Source organism: Corylus avellana, chromosome 10 (genome assembly GCF_965113065.1).
Source record: "Corylus avellana chromosome 10, dhCorAvel1.hap1.2, whole genome shotgun sequence".
Taxonomy (NCBI): domain Eukaryota; kingdom Viridiplantae; phylum Streptophyta; class Magnoliopsida; order Fagales; family Betulaceae; genus Corylus; species Corylus avellana.
The window spans coordinates 2145031-2162407 of NC_142499.1; the positions used below are offsets into that span (position 1 = coordinate 2145031).

At 36.0% G+C, this 17377-nt stretch overlaps 1 non-coding gene across 1 annotated transcript; it reads right to left on the reverse strand.

Annotated features, from left to right (window-relative positions):
* Window positions 1–10365: 10365 nt before the first annotated feature.
* LOC132162645 (uncharacterized) lies at window positions 10366–17330 on the reverse strand. The gene is made up of 9 exons (XR_015909358.1): window positions 16622–17330; window positions 15946–16371; window positions 15204–15363; window positions 14860–15101; window positions 13106–14028; window positions 12666–13018; window positions 12051–12314; window positions 11743–11948; window positions 10366–11217 (listed from the first exon to the last, which is right to left on the reverse strand). It is a non-coding gene; the product is annotated as an uncharacterized LOC132162645 (transcript).
* Window positions 17331–17377: the final 47 nt, after the last annotated feature.

The window sequence follows — 17377 nt, forward strand, 5'->3', positions numbered from 1 at the left end:
AAATAACTAAAATTGTATTTTTTGTTATTTTGGTAAGTAAAATTTGATGAGGCTGCTAAGAATGCTCTAAGATGTTATTGCTTTAGAATTTCTTTTTATTTTTTATTTTGTTTTTTAAAAAAATAAATAAAATAAATAAAAATTGTATCAAAGTTGTGTCTTTATGATTCTCAGGCTCTATTCCCAACTCATTCACTCACAACACGTGGTCAAAATATAATATATATAGCTTCTAGAGCTTGTGGACAGCAAGTCGAGGAATAGACTTATTATTTTATATATATATATATATAGGATGACTGAAATTTTGAATGCATGACTACCAGTCTACCAATGTAATTCCCCTGAAATTTTCGATAGAATCCTACGGATTACGGAACTGTAAATTTTCAACTCGTATTCTTTTCCTGCCGCCATCTTGGAAATTTCCTTTTACTGGATGATTGACGAGGGAAATGGCAAAGGTTTGATTGTTATGTTTGGGGAGTAATTCCTTGAGGGAAAGGGATGATCACCGGAAAATATTCAGTTAAACAATAAGATTGCATTTCAAAAATTTTAAGGCCCTAAATAAGACATTTGTCACACTACTAAAATAATAATAAAATATCATTTATAATTAAAAAACTAAATAATCAAAAACAAAAGGGTGGCTGGCCACCCCATCGCCACCTGAAGCCACCCCAAACCGGCCAGTTTGGGGTGGTCGAAGCCACCCCATGGCCTTTAAGGGGTGGCCGAGCCACACCCAATGGCCAAAAAAAAAAAATTGATCTAGGGTGGCTGGCCACCCCATTTTTCCCTAAAGGGTGGCCGGCCACACCATGGCCATTGGGGGTGGTCCGGCCACCCCCAAGGGCCAAATGAATATATATTACTTTTAGATGTGGACTACCCCCAAGGGCCATGGGGTGGCTTCGGCCGCCGCAAACCAGTGGTCTGGGGTGCCCGAAGCCACCCCAGCCCCAATTGGGATGGTCCCGTCACCACCAATGGGATGGTCAGCCACTCCTTAATTTTTTATAATATTTTATAATTTTGTTTTAAAAATATATAATATTTTATTATTTTTTTTATTAATGGGACAAAAGTCTTATTTATGGCCTCAAGAGATCTAACCATTAACTGGATATTCTCCTGTCCAAAACGGACTGAAAATGATCCTTTTCCAAAATGGAGCAGAAACAATACTTGATGAAATTAATGTGATTTTAAGGCGTGTATGAACACTATAAATTTTCCTCCCGTATGCTTTTCTTGCAACCATATAGGAATTTGTCTTTAGTGGATAATATTTGACGAGGCCAATGGCAAAGGTTTGGTTATTAATTATGTTTGTGGAGAAAAATTGAGGGGAAACAGTAGGGGTGTCAAAAATAACCGGGAAACCGGAACCGGGACCGGAAAACAGGGAAACCGGGAAACCGGAAACCGGAAAACCGGGACCCGGTTCCGGTTCCGGTTTCAAAAAAAAAAAAAAACCGGGACCCCGGTTCCGGTCCCGGTTTTTGGCACCCGGTCAAAACCGGGAAAACCGGAACCGGGTATTAAATTATATATATATATATATATATATATATATATATATATATTTAATTCATTTACTCTTAGTATTACGCAATACTCAGTATATATATAAAACAATACTTTTTATTGTTTTAATGTTTTATTTATGTATCTAATTTAAAATTATGTTTAGGGTATTTTAAAAAATTTGAATTTTTATTTTTAAGGCTCATATAGGCAAAAACATTGATTATTTAGGATTTTTATGCTTTTTTAGGTTTATTTTTTAATTATTTGAAACAATCACAATAAAGCCTCTTTAATTTAGACAAAAAGATTAATAGTTTCTTTTTTAAATGAGCTAACTTATGAAAAAAATAATGGGCTTATTTTAGACCCAATACCTAAAATAAGCCCTAAACACTAATTATTTTCAAAAACCGGGTACCGGACCGGGTAAAACCGGAACCGGCCGGGAACCGGGACCCCGGTTAACCGGGGTCCCGGTTCCGGTTCCGGTTTCCCAAAACCAAGAACCGGGGTACCCCGGTTCCGGTTCCGGTTTTGGCCAAAAACCGGGAAACCGGACCGGGTTGACACCCCTAGGAAACAGTAATTAGTAAAATCGGCGTATACCAACACTATCTTTAATGTGATAGTTGTCACACTCTAAAGAGTTTGTTGTTAGGTTATAAGCAATTCACCCCATACAACAAAGTCACCAACTACAAACAACAATTTTAATGGTTTGGGCCCCAACTAGGGTGGTCCGGCCACCACCAATGGGGCCTCAAGAGATCTGACCATTAACTAGATATTATCCAGTCCATTTTGGACTGGAGAGGATCCTTTTCCAAAATGGAGCGAAAACAATACTTGATGAAATTGATGTGATTTTAACGCGTGTCTGAACACTATAAATTTTCCACCCGTATGCTTTTCTTGCAGCAATCTTGGAATTTGTCTTTAGTGGATAATATTTGACGAGGCCAATGGCAAAGGTTTGATTATTAATTATGTTTGTGGAGAAAAATTGAGGGGAAACAGTAATTAGTAAAATCGGCGTATACCAACACTATCTTTAATGTGATAGTTGTCATACTTTAAAGAGTTTGTTGTCAGGTTATAAGCAATTCAACTGATACAACAAAGTCACCAACTACAAACAATAATTTTAGTGGTTTGAGGTGGCTTTTAGCCCCAATTGGGGTGGGCCGGCCACCACCAATAGGGTGGCCATCCAACCCCTTAATTTTTTTATAATATTTTATAATTTTGTTTTAAAAATATAATATATATATATATATTTTATTAATGGGACAGATGTCCTATTTATGGCCTCAAGAGATTCTAACCATTAACTCGATATTCTCCTGTCCAAATTGGACTGGAGATGATCCTTTTCCAAAATAGAGCGCAAACAATACTTGATGAAATTAATGTGATTTTAAGGAGTGTGTGAACACAATAAATTTTCCACCCGTATGCTTTTCTTGCAACCATCTTGGAATTTGTCTTTAGTGGATAATATTTGACGAGGCCAATGGCAAAGGTTTGATTATTAATTATGTTTGTGGAGAAAAATTGAGGGGAAACAGTAATTAGTAAAATCGGCGTATACCAACACTATCTTTAATGTGATAGTTGTCATACTTTAAAGAGTTTGTTGTCAGGTTATAAGCAATTCAACCGATACAACAAAGTCACCAACTACAAACAATAATTTTAGTGGTTTGAGGTGGCTAAAGCCACCTTAGCCCCAATTGGGGTGGGCCGGCCACCACCAATGGGGTGGCCATCCAACCCCTTAATTTTTTATAATATTTTATAATTTTGTTTTAAAAATATAGAATATATATTTTTTTTATTATTAATGGGACAGATGTCCTATTTATGGCCTCAAAAGATCTGACTATTAACTGGATATTCTCCTGTCCAAAATGGACTGGAGATGATCCTTTTCCAAAATGGAGCAGAAACAATACTTGATGAAATTAATGTGATTTTAAGGCGTGTATGAACACTATAAATTTTCCACCCGTATGCTTTTCTTGCAAGCATCTTGGAATTTGTCTTTAGTGGATAATATTTGACGAGGCCAATGGCAAAGGTTTGATTATTAATTGAGGGGAAACAGTAATTAGTAAAATCGGCGTATTCCAACACTATCTTTAATGTGATAATTGTCCAAACTCTAAAGAGTTTGTTGTCAGGTTATAAGCAATTCACCTCATACAACAAAGTCACCAACTACAAACAACAATTTTAATGGTCGGGACCCCAACTGGAGTGGTCCGGCCACCACCAATGGGGCCTCTAGAGATCTTACCATTAACTAGATATTTGTCCAGTCCAAAATGGACTGGAGATGATCCTTTTCCAAAATGGAGTGGAAACAATACTTGATGAAATTAATGTGATTTTAAGGCGTGTATGAACACTATAAATTTTCCTCCCGTATGCTTTTCTTGCAACCATCTTGGAATTTGTCTTTAGTCGATAATATTTGACGAGGTCAATGGCAAAGGTGTGATTATTAATTATGTTTGTGGAGAAAAATTGAGGGAAAACAGTAATTAGTAAAATCGGCGTATACCAACACTATCTTTAATGTGATATTTGTCACACTCTAAAGAGTTTGTTGTCAGGTTATAAGCAATTCAGCCGATACAACAAAGTAAGCAACTACAAACAATAATTTTCGTGGTTTGGGGTGGTCGAAGCCATCTTAACCCCAACTAGGGTGGTCCAACCACCACCAATGGGGTGGCCATCCAACCCCTTAATTTTTTTATAATATATATATATATATATATATATATATAATGGGACAAATGTCCTATTTATGGCCTCAAGAGATCTGACCATTAACTAGATATTCTCCTGTCCAAAATGGACTGGAGATGATCATTTTCCAAAATGGAGCAGAAACAATACTTGATGAAATTAATGTGATTTTAAGGCGTGTATGAACACAATAAATTTTCCACCCGTATGCTTTTCTTGCAACCATCTTGGAATTTGCCTTTAGCGGATAATATTTGACGAGGCCAATGGCAAAGGTTTGATTATTAATTATGTTTGTGGAGAAAAATTGAGGGGAAACAGTAATTAGTAAAATCGACGTATACCAACACTATCTTTAATGTGATATTTGTCACACTATAAAGAGTTTGTTGCCAGGTTATAAGCAATTCAGCCGATACAACAAAGTCACCAACTACAAACAATAATTTTCGTGGTTTGGGGTGGTCGAAGCCACCTTAGCCCCAACTGCGGTGGTCCAACCACCACCAATGGGGTGGCCATCCAACCCCTTAATTTTTTATAATATTTTATAATTTTGTTTTAAAAATATATATTATTTTTTTTTTTTAATTAATGGGACAAATGTCTTATTTATGGCCTCAAGAGATCTGACCATTAACTAGATATTCTCCTGTCCAAATTGGACTGGAGATGATCCTTTTCCAAAATGGAGCAGAAACAATACTTGATGAAATTAATGTGATTTTAAGGCATGTATGAATACTATAAATTTTCCACTCGTATGCTTTTCTTGCAAGCATATTGGAATTTGTCTTTAGTGGATAATATTTGACGAGGCCAATGACAAAGGTTTGATTATTAATTGAGGGGAAACAATAATTAGTAAAATCGGCGTATACCAACACTATCTTTAATGTGATAGTTGTCACACTCTAAAGAGTTTGTTGTTAGGTTATAAGCAATTCACCCCATACAACAAAGTTACCAACTACAAACAACAATTTTAATGGTTTGGGCGCCAACTAGGGTGGTCCGGCCACCACCAATGGGCCCTCAAGAGATCTAACTATTAACTAGATATTCTCTAGTCCATTTTGGACTGGAGAGGATCCTTTTCCAAAATGGAGCGAAAACAATACTTGATGAAATTGATGTGATTTTAAGGCGTGTATGAACACTATAAATTTTCCTCCCGTATGCTTTTCTTGCAACCATCTTGGAATTTGTCTTTAGTGGATAATATTTGACGAGGCCAATGGCAAAGGTTTAATTATTAATTATGTTTGTGGACAAAAATTGTGGGGAAACAGTAATTAGTAAAATCGGCGTATACCAACACTATCTTTAATGTGATAGTTGTCACACTCTCAAGAGTTTGTTGTCAGGTTATAAGCAATTCAACCGATATTACAAAGTCACCAACTACAAACAATAATTTTAGTGGTTTGGGATGGCTGAAGCCACTTTAGCCCCAACTAGGGTGGTCCGGCCACCACCAATGGGGTGGCCATCCAACCCCTTAATTTTTTATAATAGTTTATAATTTTGTTTTAAAAATATATAATATTTTATTATTATTTTTATTAATGGGACAGATGTCTTATTTATCGCCTCAAGAGATCTAACCATTAACTGAATATTCTCATGTCCAAATTGGACTGGAGATGATCCTTTTCAAAAATAGAGCGGAAACAATACTTGATGAAATTAATGTGATTTTAAGGAGTGTGTGAACACAATATATTTTCCACCGGTATGCTTTTCTTGCAACCATCTTGGAATTTGTCTTTACTGGATAATATTTGACGAGGCCAATGGCAAATGTTTGATTATTAATTATGTTTGTGGAGAAAAATTGAAGGGAAACAGTAATTAGTAAAATCGGCGTATACCAACACATTCTTTAATGTGATAATTGTCACAGTCTAAAGAGTTTGTTGTCAGGTTATAAGCAATTCACCCAATACAACAAAGTCACCAACTACAAACAATAATTTTAGTTCAGCCACCCTAGCCCCAACTGGGGTGGTCCGGCCACCACCAATGGAGTGGCCATCCAACCCCTTAATTTTTATAATATTTTATAATTTTGTTTCAAAAATATATAATATTTAATTGTTTTTTTTTATTAATGGGACAAATGTCCTATTTATGGCCTCAAAAGATCTGACTATTAACTGGATATTCTCCTGTCCAAAATGGACTGGAGATGATCCTTTTCCAAAATGGAGCAGAAACAATACTTGATAAAATTAATGTGATTTTAAGGCGTGTATAAACACTATAAATTTTCCTCCCGTATGCTTTTCTTGCAACCATCTTGGAATTTGTCTTTAGTGGATAATATTTGACGAGGCCAATGGCAAAGGTTTGATTATTAATTATGTTTGTAGAGAAAAATTTAGGGGAAACAGTAATTAGTAAAATCGGCGTATACCAACACAATCTTTAATGTGATATTTGTCACACTCTAAAGAGTTTGTTGTCAGGTTATAAGCAATTCAGCCGATACAACAAAGTCACCAACTACAAACAATAATTTTCGTGGTTTGGGGTGGTCGAGGCCACCTTAGCCCCAACTGGGGTGGTCCAACCACCACCAATGGGGTGGCTATCCAACCCCTTAATTTTTTATAATATTTTAAAATTTTGTTTTAAAAATATATATTATTTTATTATTATTTTTTCTTAATGGGACAAATGTCCTATTTATGGCCTCAAGAGATCTGACCATTAACTAGATATTCTCCTGTCCAAAATGGACTGGAGATGATCCTTTTCCAAAATGAAGCAGAAACAATACTTGATGAAATTAAAGTGATTTTAAGGCGTGTATGAACACAATAAATTTTCCACCCGTATGCTTTTCTTGCAACCATCTTGGAATTTGTCTTTAGCGGATAATATTTGACGAGGCCAATGGCAAAGGTTTGATTATTAATTGAGGGGAAACAGTAATTAGTAAAATCGGCATATTCCAACACTATCTTTAATGTGATAATTGTCCACACTCTAAAGAGTTTGTTGTCAGGTTATAAGCAATTCACCTCATACAACAAAGTCACCAACTACAAACAACAATTTTAATGGTTTGGGCCCCAACTGGGGTGGTCCGGCTACCACCAATGGGGCCTCAAGAGATCTGACCATTAACTAGATATTCTCCAGTCCATTTTGGACTGGAGAGGATCCTTTTCCAAAATGGAGCGAAAACAATACTTGATGAAATTGATGTGATTTTAACGCGTGTCTGAACACTATAAATTTTCCACCCGTATGCTTTTCTTGCAGCCATCTTGGAATTTGTCTTTAGTGGATAATATTTGACGAGGGCCATGGCAAAGGTTTGATTATTAATTATGTTTGTGGAGAAAAATTGAGGGGAAACAGTAATTAGTAAAATCGGCGTATACCAACACTATCTTTAATGTGATGGTTGTCACACTTTAAAGAGTTTGTTGTCAGGTTATAAGCATTTCAACCGATACAACAAAGTCACCAACTACAAATAATAATTTTAGTGGTTCAGTCACCTTAGCCCCAACTGGGGTGGTCCGGCCACCACCAATGGGGTGGCCATCCAACCCCTTAATTTTTTATAATATGTTATAATTTTGTTTTAAAAATATATAATATTTTATTATTTTTTTTATTAATGGGACAGATGTCCTATTTATGGCCTCAAGAGATTCTAACCATTAATTGGATATTCTCCTGTCCAAAACGGACTGGAAATGATCCTTTTCCAAAATGGAGCGGAAACAATACTTGATGAAATTAATGTGATTTTAAGGCGTGTATGAACACTATAAATTTTCCTCCCGTATGCTTTTCTTGCAACCATATAGGAATTTGTCTTTAGTGGATAATATTTGACGAGGCCAATGGCAAATGTTTGATTATTAATTATGTTTGTGGAGAAAAATTGAAGGGAAACAGTAATTAGTAAAATCGGCGTATACCAACACTATCTTTAATGTGATAATTGTCACAGTCTAAAGAGTTTGTTGTTAGGTTATAAGCAATTCACCCAATACAACAAAGTCACCAGCTACAAACAATAATTTTAGTTCGGCCACCACAGCCCCAACTGGGGTGGTCCAGCCACCACCAATGGAGTGGCCATCCAACCCCTTAATTTTTATAATATTTTATAATTTTGTTTCAAAAATATATAATATTTTATTATTTTTTTTATTAATGGGACAGATGTCCTATTTATGGCCTCAAAAGATCTGACTATTAACTAAATATTCTCCTGTCCAAAATGGACTGGAGATGATCCTTTTCCAAAATGGAGCAGAAACAATACTTAATGAAATTAATGTGATTTTAAGGCGTGTATGAACACTATAAATTTTCCACCCGTATGCTTTTCTTGCAAGCATCTTGGAATTTGTCTTTAGTGGATAATATTTGACGAGGCCAATGGCAAAGGTTTGATTATTAATTAAGGGGAAACAGTAATTAGTAAAATCGGTGTATTCCAACACTATCTTTAATGTGATAATTGTCCACACTCTAAAGAGTTTGTTGTCAGGTTATAAGCAATTCACCCCATACAACAAAGTCACCAACTACAAACAACAATTTTAATGGTCTGGGCCCCAACTGGGGTGGTCCGACCACCACCAATGGGCCCTCTAGAGATCTGGCCATTAGCTGGATATTCTCTAGTCCAAAATGGACTGGAGATGATCCTTTTCCAAAATGGAGCGGAAACAATACTTGATGAAATTAATGTGATTTTAAGGCGTGTATGAACACTATAAATTTTCCTCCCGTATGCTTTTCTTGCAACCATCTTGGAATTTGTCTTTAGTGGATAATATTTGACGAGGCTGGCAAAGGTTTGATTATTAATTATGTTTGTGGAGAAAAATTGAGGGGAAACAGTAATTAGTAAAATCGGCGTATACCAACACCATCTTTAATGTGATAATTGTCACACTTTAAAGAGTTTGTTACCAGGTTATAAGCAATCCGGCCGATACAACAAAGTCAGCAACTACAAACAATAATTTTAGTGGTTTGGGGTGGCCGAAGCCACCCCAGCCCCATCTGGGGTGGCTATCCAACCCCTTAATTTTTTATAATATTTTATAATTTTGTTTTAAAAATATATAATTTTTTTTTTATATTAATGGGGCAGATGTCCTATTTATGGCCTCAAGAGATCTGACCATTAACTGGATATTCTCCTGTCCAAAATGGACTGGAGATGATCCTTTTTCCAAAATGGAGCAGAAACAATACTTGATGAAATTAATGTGATTTTACGGTGTGTATGAACACCATAAATTTTCCACCCGTATGTTTTTCTTGCAACCATGTTGGAATTTGTCTTTAGCGGATAATATTTGACGAGGCCAATGGCAAAGGATTGATTATTAATTATGTTTGTGGAGAAAAATTGTGGGGAAACAGTAATTAGTAAAATCGGCTTATACCAACACTATCTTTAATGTGATAATTGTCCACACTCTAAAGTGTTTGTTTTCGAGTTATAAGCAATTCACCCCATACAACAATGTCACCAACTACAAACAACAATTTTAAAATTTATTTTTCAAAGTTTCTCTACTAAATTGTGTATTTGACTGATTGGAACAAGAAAATTAAATTCAGAAATTCGTTAAATAAATGCTCTATTTATAGATTTTTGAAGGACGGTTAACCATCATTTATTACTCTCCTACTAACCTAAGAACCTAAATATTGAGTTTTGAAAAACCCAAACATGTTATTTATTTGAATGAGCTGAAGAAAATTGGAGGAAATTTGTGTCAATTTTGGAAAGACACTTTTTTTTTTGAATTGCACTTTTCGATTTTGTAACTACACTTTTCTGCCTGTTTATATATTGTCATGTTATTTAAAATTTTCAATAACATGGTAATATATACACAATTAGATTCGTAAAATTTAATCTAAATCATGAAATGACTCATCTTTATGTCAATTGAAATAGAAAAAATTCTTATTCGAGTAAAGTTGCTACTCTATTATATTTTTTTCAAAATTCTTCGAGAATTTAAATATATATACTAAGGTTTTTCTTCAAGCATGATTAAAAGAATTTCCTCCAACTCGATATATATTATCATATGTACTTTGAGTATGTGAGAAGCATATAGTTTTCAGAGAAGTCTAAAGAATTATTACATCATTCGACTACATGGTCAAGGATTGTTTCCCACTTCACAAACCATTGCCACAAGTTACAAGTATTATGAAACTAACATGATCAGAAACAAGAAGAAAAACATCAAAACAACAACTAAAGGAGAAAACCAACTGTCAAACCCTCCATATTCTTCGTATGTATCATCTTCCCACTCCAAGGCTGCCTCTTTAGTGTACTTCCTTCCCGGAGCTCTGATTGCACCATTTCCTCCTTCAGCTGATCTGATATGAGACAAAATGTGAGGAAAAACCTTCTTATCAGACTCTTCTCCAGTCAAAAGGTCAGAATGCCCAAAACCCTCCACAACAACTCTCTCATGTCTAAAGCCAGGCTGGTGTAACTTCATGTACTTGTTAGCAAGTAATGAAGTCTTTGGGGTCACAAGGAGACGCCGCCCTCCTGAAATATAAAGAGTAGAGAGCGCCATTCTCTCATAATGGATCAAATATTTGTCGTTGCCATTGCTGTCTACAATGAAACCTGCTTTGCATATTTTTCTGAGGTGGGGAAATGCTGCCATGGGAAGCCTTGTCAAATTCTCTTTATTTAACCAGTAGTGCATGCTGGGGCTTACGTTTCCATGCCAGAATGTGCTTCCAAATATACCAGCAAAAACCTCACACTCGTTGCAGGTGCATCTCTCATGCCGTGGTATCAAGCGGGCAATAAATTTCAAGAGCCGATGACGGAAACTGCACTTTGATGTTTCCAACAGAGGCAGGATTTTGTTCTTGGCCTAGTATAACCATGGAAAGCTGCACGTTGAATTGAAACACCTTCTTGAGCTCAAGGAGAAAGAGACCTTGAGAAATTGTGCTAAATTACATTATGTATTCATGATCATTAGAGCTAGAGGGTTTATTAAAATTTAAATTTAAATAATTAAATTTATCGTTACTTATTAACTTAAGCAGTTGAAATAAGTAGTGGGTATCAGAGTCGGAATAATTAAATTTGTCATTTCCTTTCTTGTTTGTATGTTAGTAATTGCTTTGTTATTGTCGATATTCTTTATTATTATTGATTGAGCATGTTGCAAACAAAGGGAAAGAAGAAAAAAAGATCAACACAGCTAAGCAAGCAACCAAAATATTAGCAACTTTGACATTATCGTCATTCTTTGACATCCCCACCGTCTTTCTGAACTCAATACGGATTGCTTCTCTGAAGGATTCTGACAGACTATATATAGCAACTTTGTGTCGATCAAGTTCTGCCAGAGAACTGCATATACATCACACCAAAATAGAGAGAGAGAGAGAGAGAGAGAGAGAGATTACTGGGAGCAGAGGACGCCACATTTTGAACATTGATGAAGCGTTAAGCTTAAAGAACATTGAAGAATTGGTGCAAGACAGGGAAGCTATATGGGTTGCAGATACATGCCCCCCCATGAGAGCTATATGCATGGCTAAGCCTCCAACACAATGTGCAACTACATGTATTACTGTATGCTGCCCATGTAATTCAAGGATCTTATTTATTGCTGCAAAAGAAGAATAAAGTGAGAACTGAACAGGCATTGGATCAGTGAAAAACTAAGAATTGATAAAATGACTTATATATGTATGATTTTGCTTTCTTTTACCAGCTGGGACATCAAATCTTCCAATATCTTCAATTGTGAAGTCCTTTGAAGGATTCAAAGGGTGCAACCTTGGTTGCAGTAGCCATGTTTCATGGCCTTCTTCCAGTAAAGTTCTGACTAAATCATTTGGTTCTGTTGGCAACCAGTAACTCTCAGTAGAATGACCATTAAGAAGGAGAACTGGATTTAGTTGTTTTGGTCCTTCAAGTCTCGATGGATTTTGGGTGCACTTCCATTGCCTGCAACTGATAAAAGATCCATCTTCTGCATGGTATACATAGGGGACACGAGATTAGAAACTCAAGTAGAAACAGAAAGAACAAAGATCTCTGTGCGCCATATATGTCACATTTTGGTCATCAATTCAAATTACAAGGTGAGTGTATAACTTGATGGTGTTGTGTATTCCTTCTTCCAGTCATCTTCTCTATTTTAAGCTTTTAAAGTGCATTTACCAAGTTGAATTTACATACTGGTATAATTTCAATGAATATCCTGTTTCTGATGTATCAGCATTGACTCTAGCTCCCAAGACTGCATTGAATGCAATCACACTAATCCCAAGCAGATTTGATTTTCACACTTAAACAATGGATTTAATTAGATTCCTGATACCTGATTGTATTTCATGGAGGGTGCTGCTTGGATGAGGACCATAAGGTTTAACATACGAATCCGATAGGATGAAGTCCTTGTGACTCTGTCGTGGTATCTGTAAAAAATAGGTTCTTAGGAGAGTGTGTAATAGATGACGTATGAACCTCCCTCTCTCGTTTCCTTCAAGGCTTAAGATGCTCTTCAAAAGCTGTACCATGGAGATACAAAGCTTGCCTTTTTGATTCACCATGTCTTCCCTTGAATTGTTCTCAACAACTTTTTTAAATGTCACATGCAGTGTTGTTGTCTCCCTCCAAGCATATAATCCAAAGAGATAAGGATTCATTATCTTCCTTCCCTCAAGAATATATCTGCATGAACTTGAACTTTATTAGTTCTCTAATATCAGAAAAGAAAATATTGAAGAGGAAATTTATGTTAAACCTTATCATACGTACCTTGAACCAGAGGAAGCTGCAAGGAGAAGATGATAATGCATATACTGTGTGTAAGGTGTTCTGCATTCTACTTTACACAAATTTATTTTCCCATCTATAATATGTAATTTATCCTTCTCAAAGGCTCTAAATTCCACATATCCACCAACTTTTCCTCTTAAAAGAGGATGACATTCTCTGACACCCCATTTCCCCTTATGATCTTGAGAGTTCATCTTCACTTTCAGATAAGCTGTGCATGGCATACCCCCTAAATATCCCTCCATGGTTTCATTAAAAGTGACCGTTGATCTCCAATCACTCTTTATATTCTTGTCAGTGATATAATGTGGATCTTGATGTACATTTTTAACAGGAATTTCAATACTGCTCTTGTACTTGAGAACATCCCTCACAAGGTGCCTACTTACGTACTCGGCCACAGTTGCAATAGTAAGAGATGGGTTTATGCCAACAGAACATGGGATTAAAGAAGCGTCACAGACATAGAGGCCGGTGTGTACAGTACTGGTGGGACCTTCTGGGTCAAAAACCTGACCACTCGGGTTACAAACACCACATGGACGGTCAGATGATGCATTGCAACCACCTAAAAGATGTACTGATGAGCTTCGATACCTTGACATGAAGAGTATTCCTCCTAATTTCCTAGTGAGCTTCTGAAAGGCATTGATTTTCCTAGGGAGTAAAGGATCGTGAGGTGGACTAAAGCAGATTCTATTCCTGTCCTTATCAAATGTAATTTTCCCGTCACTGTCATCATATCCCATTGCATTAAGAATCATTGCTTGGCTTGCTTTAAAACCTGTTATGTGTTTTATCTTGTCAATTATCCCATGAAAGAACCAGGATCCAGTTGGCCAACCGTAAGTCGTGATCCCTTTAAACAGCAGGTAAGGGTAAGCTGTTGGAAGTACAGCACTCTGAGCCAACATGCAGAAAAAAGTTAAATGTTGGATGAATCCTTAATGACAAGAGTTTTTATCCTTATATGTTCAAATGTATATCTATGTATGCAAGCATGTACTTGGATACTTTTAATACTGTTTAAAATTTCTATTGCAAAGATCTAGACGGGTAGGTGGTTAAAACACTCTTGACCAATGTCACACTGACTTTAAAGATAATTAATCAATGGAGTATGGATCGTGATACACCAATGTCACACCGGTTGCATGGCACATATAGTTAAGGTTATGAAGTACCACCCGCCTACAAACTTTAAAAAGTGATATCGAGACTCTCCATACTACAATCTGATGTCAAATTAGACATTTTTATATATTTTTTTCTTTTCAAAATTCCCTTAAAGTTATTAAATTAATAAAAATAAAAATAAAATAAAAAACCGTTGGAAAACAAAAAACAAATCAAGAGGGCTAATATAAAAAGGGCCACCATTTTTGGTATTTTTATTTAATTTTTTTTTCAAATAGTTATTTTTTAAATAACTTTAAGGGTATTTTGGAGAATAAAATGAAAAAGTGTCTAATTTGACACATGGTGGTAGTATGGTGAGTTGTGATGGTACTTTCTAAAGTTTGGAGGTGTAAATGAAAATATAGTTGCAATTCATTGGAGCTAAAGTATATTTTTCCTAAAAATCAAACCATATATAATGGCATACAAAAAACAGTACCAGTCAAAATTGTTAGAATATTAATTAAATAATTAAATTAACTCCTTCCTATCAACTTAATCTCTTAGAATAAGTAGTATGAATTTAGGTTTTAGATATAGAGAAGTTTGGAGACCTGGATTGTGAATCCCAACGAAGATATATAAGATGAAGAAATGGATGGCCCTGGCCTTTCTTCAAATGGTATCTTTGAGAGTTGCTTTCCCTTCAATCCGTAAGCACTCAAGGGTGCTTGGCTTCCAGCAAGATAAGCCACAGTATTCCCATTACAGCTGAATCCAGACCCAAGTGCATCTGAAAGTTTCAATCCTCCCATTTGTGATCGGAAAAGTATCTCAGTTGTGCCCAAAACCCCCCCTATAGGAAAACAAAGAAAGATGTTTCGAACTTGTTAACTGATTTTTTTTAAGACAAAATTTGTAAATAGGTAGATATCATTTGCATGCTACTGCTTCGTACCTGAGATGTCTACATAATCAGCAGTAATAAAGTCAATCTCATTCAAGAAAACATGCCATCTTCTTCTCTTTCTGCCAATTATGCCTTCTTCTCGGCAAATTTCATATGGGTTCTTAACAACATACTGAACTTCACATTCTGTTATAACATGACATCCTGCCTGCATCACAAAGAAACTCTGATTTTAACAGAAAAAAAAAAAGTGAGATTTAAATATGAATAAGGACAACCGGTGCAATCCGCGGTGGTTGCCTCAATGGTGCATCGGGGTGGCCACGACCACCCTGGAAGCTTCTGCTAAGGGTAGTCAGCCACTCATCGGACAATTATTTTCTTTCTAGAAAAAAATGAAAAATAAAGACTTTTTTGGAAAATAATTTTACAGATAGGGTATTTTAAAAAACTTAGCCAAAATAAGATTCATTTCCTTCCCCTTCCCCTTGTGTGGACATGTAAAAAAAAAAAAAAAAAAAAAAAAAAAAGAATAGGAAGATTCATTCTATTGCAACTTCTTTTATTCCTATTAATACCCATTCGTATTACTAAGAAATCATCATTAAAGTGTACCATACGTAGCCTTACTATTCCATGTGGCATTTGAAAATATAAAACCATTACCAAAAATGGACCCTATACAGAATATTGAACTCCCAATTTTTAAGTGACGGAATAGGATCAAATTCTGGTTTTAACAAATCGACGCTGTTCTAAATAGAAATAAATTAAATGATAGAAAACATGCCTGGATTGCCGAAAGTATATAGTTTTTGTCGGTAGAACTTTTGGCATTATAAGGACATCCAGCAAGACAGTTTCCACAGGCTAAGCAGCTATCAACTCTTTGAGGCTTCACTTAATTTGATGCAGGCTCTTCAAGACCAAAATTCATGCTTAGCTGTAATGAAGTCTCAAAACTTTTTTCAATCTGTCCATCACCTAATATTTCTCCCAAGACTTTGGCAACAGGAAACTTGACAGGAACACTTTGTATTCTCAGCATGGCTGCAGCAGAAGCTTCACAATTATCCCAATCCTTTTCCCATTCCTTTGGCCACTTGGGATTCCTTCTGGCTCGAACTGGGGTTGGCAGCATCACTCCTGCATTCACAAGTGAACCTCCGCCAAGCCCACAGGCCACTGCAGCTAGAGAATCATTTTGTTCATGTACCTATATTTTCATCAAACAAATTCATATATATTATGGAGTTAGAAACTAAGCTTCTTTTACTCAGGTTTTCAACTCCATGTGACTACTATTTTTTGGCGATTTGACAGCGGATCCATGATATTTTTATTCATAAGTAGTTCATTTCAATGATTCCAAATATCCAAATACTAAAACGTTATTTTGCAGTAACCTTCTGTTCATGTTTATGTTTGATTTCAAAGACAACAGGGCATAACAAAGAGAAAGTAACCTGGAATAAAGCATCTTTTGGGCCAAAGCTGACACCTAAGTTGCGGTTCTCCATCCTCACAGCAGACATGATCTTCAAGATGTCAGTTGGAAAATCCTGAGCTTCCCATCTCCTGCCTTTCTCAATTAAACACACCTTTATCCCCGCCATTGACATTCGACAAGCAGCAACAGAACCACCATATCCAGACCCCACGACAACAGCATCATAGCCACCTTCTTCTCCATCACCAAGCCTTCTCATTGACTCTGCTTGTTTCCTCATGATTTTCTTTGAAATCCCCGGTCAAAGATTCTTGAACCAAGTTCTTGTGTATGGTCAATTATAGTATCCCATTACAAAGAGTACTGCAACGGTACAGGTTAAAAAGAATAGTACTGCATGAGAGAATTTCAGTTTCAGATTCTATCAAATTTATAGCTGGATAGGCTGTAGCCGCGGAGGTTGCGGGAGATACTATTTTGTCTCTTATAAGGATGCTTTGTTAAGGGAGCGGCTACAACTTCATTTCCTTTTTCAATAAACAGGCCATAAATATTTTAAAGTATAAAAGGACCAATGCTAGCTTGAAGATGAGACAAATAACCTCCTAGTTATATGCTCACTGAAACTTACCTCATCTCTAATGTTCCAATAGTGATTGCATAAATTCCAAAAGCAGCAGCTATATTTTTCCCAGAGATATAGAATCAGACGAATCATTACAATTAAAAAAGAAAAAAGAAAAGAAAAAAAAAAAAAGATGTTGATTCCATA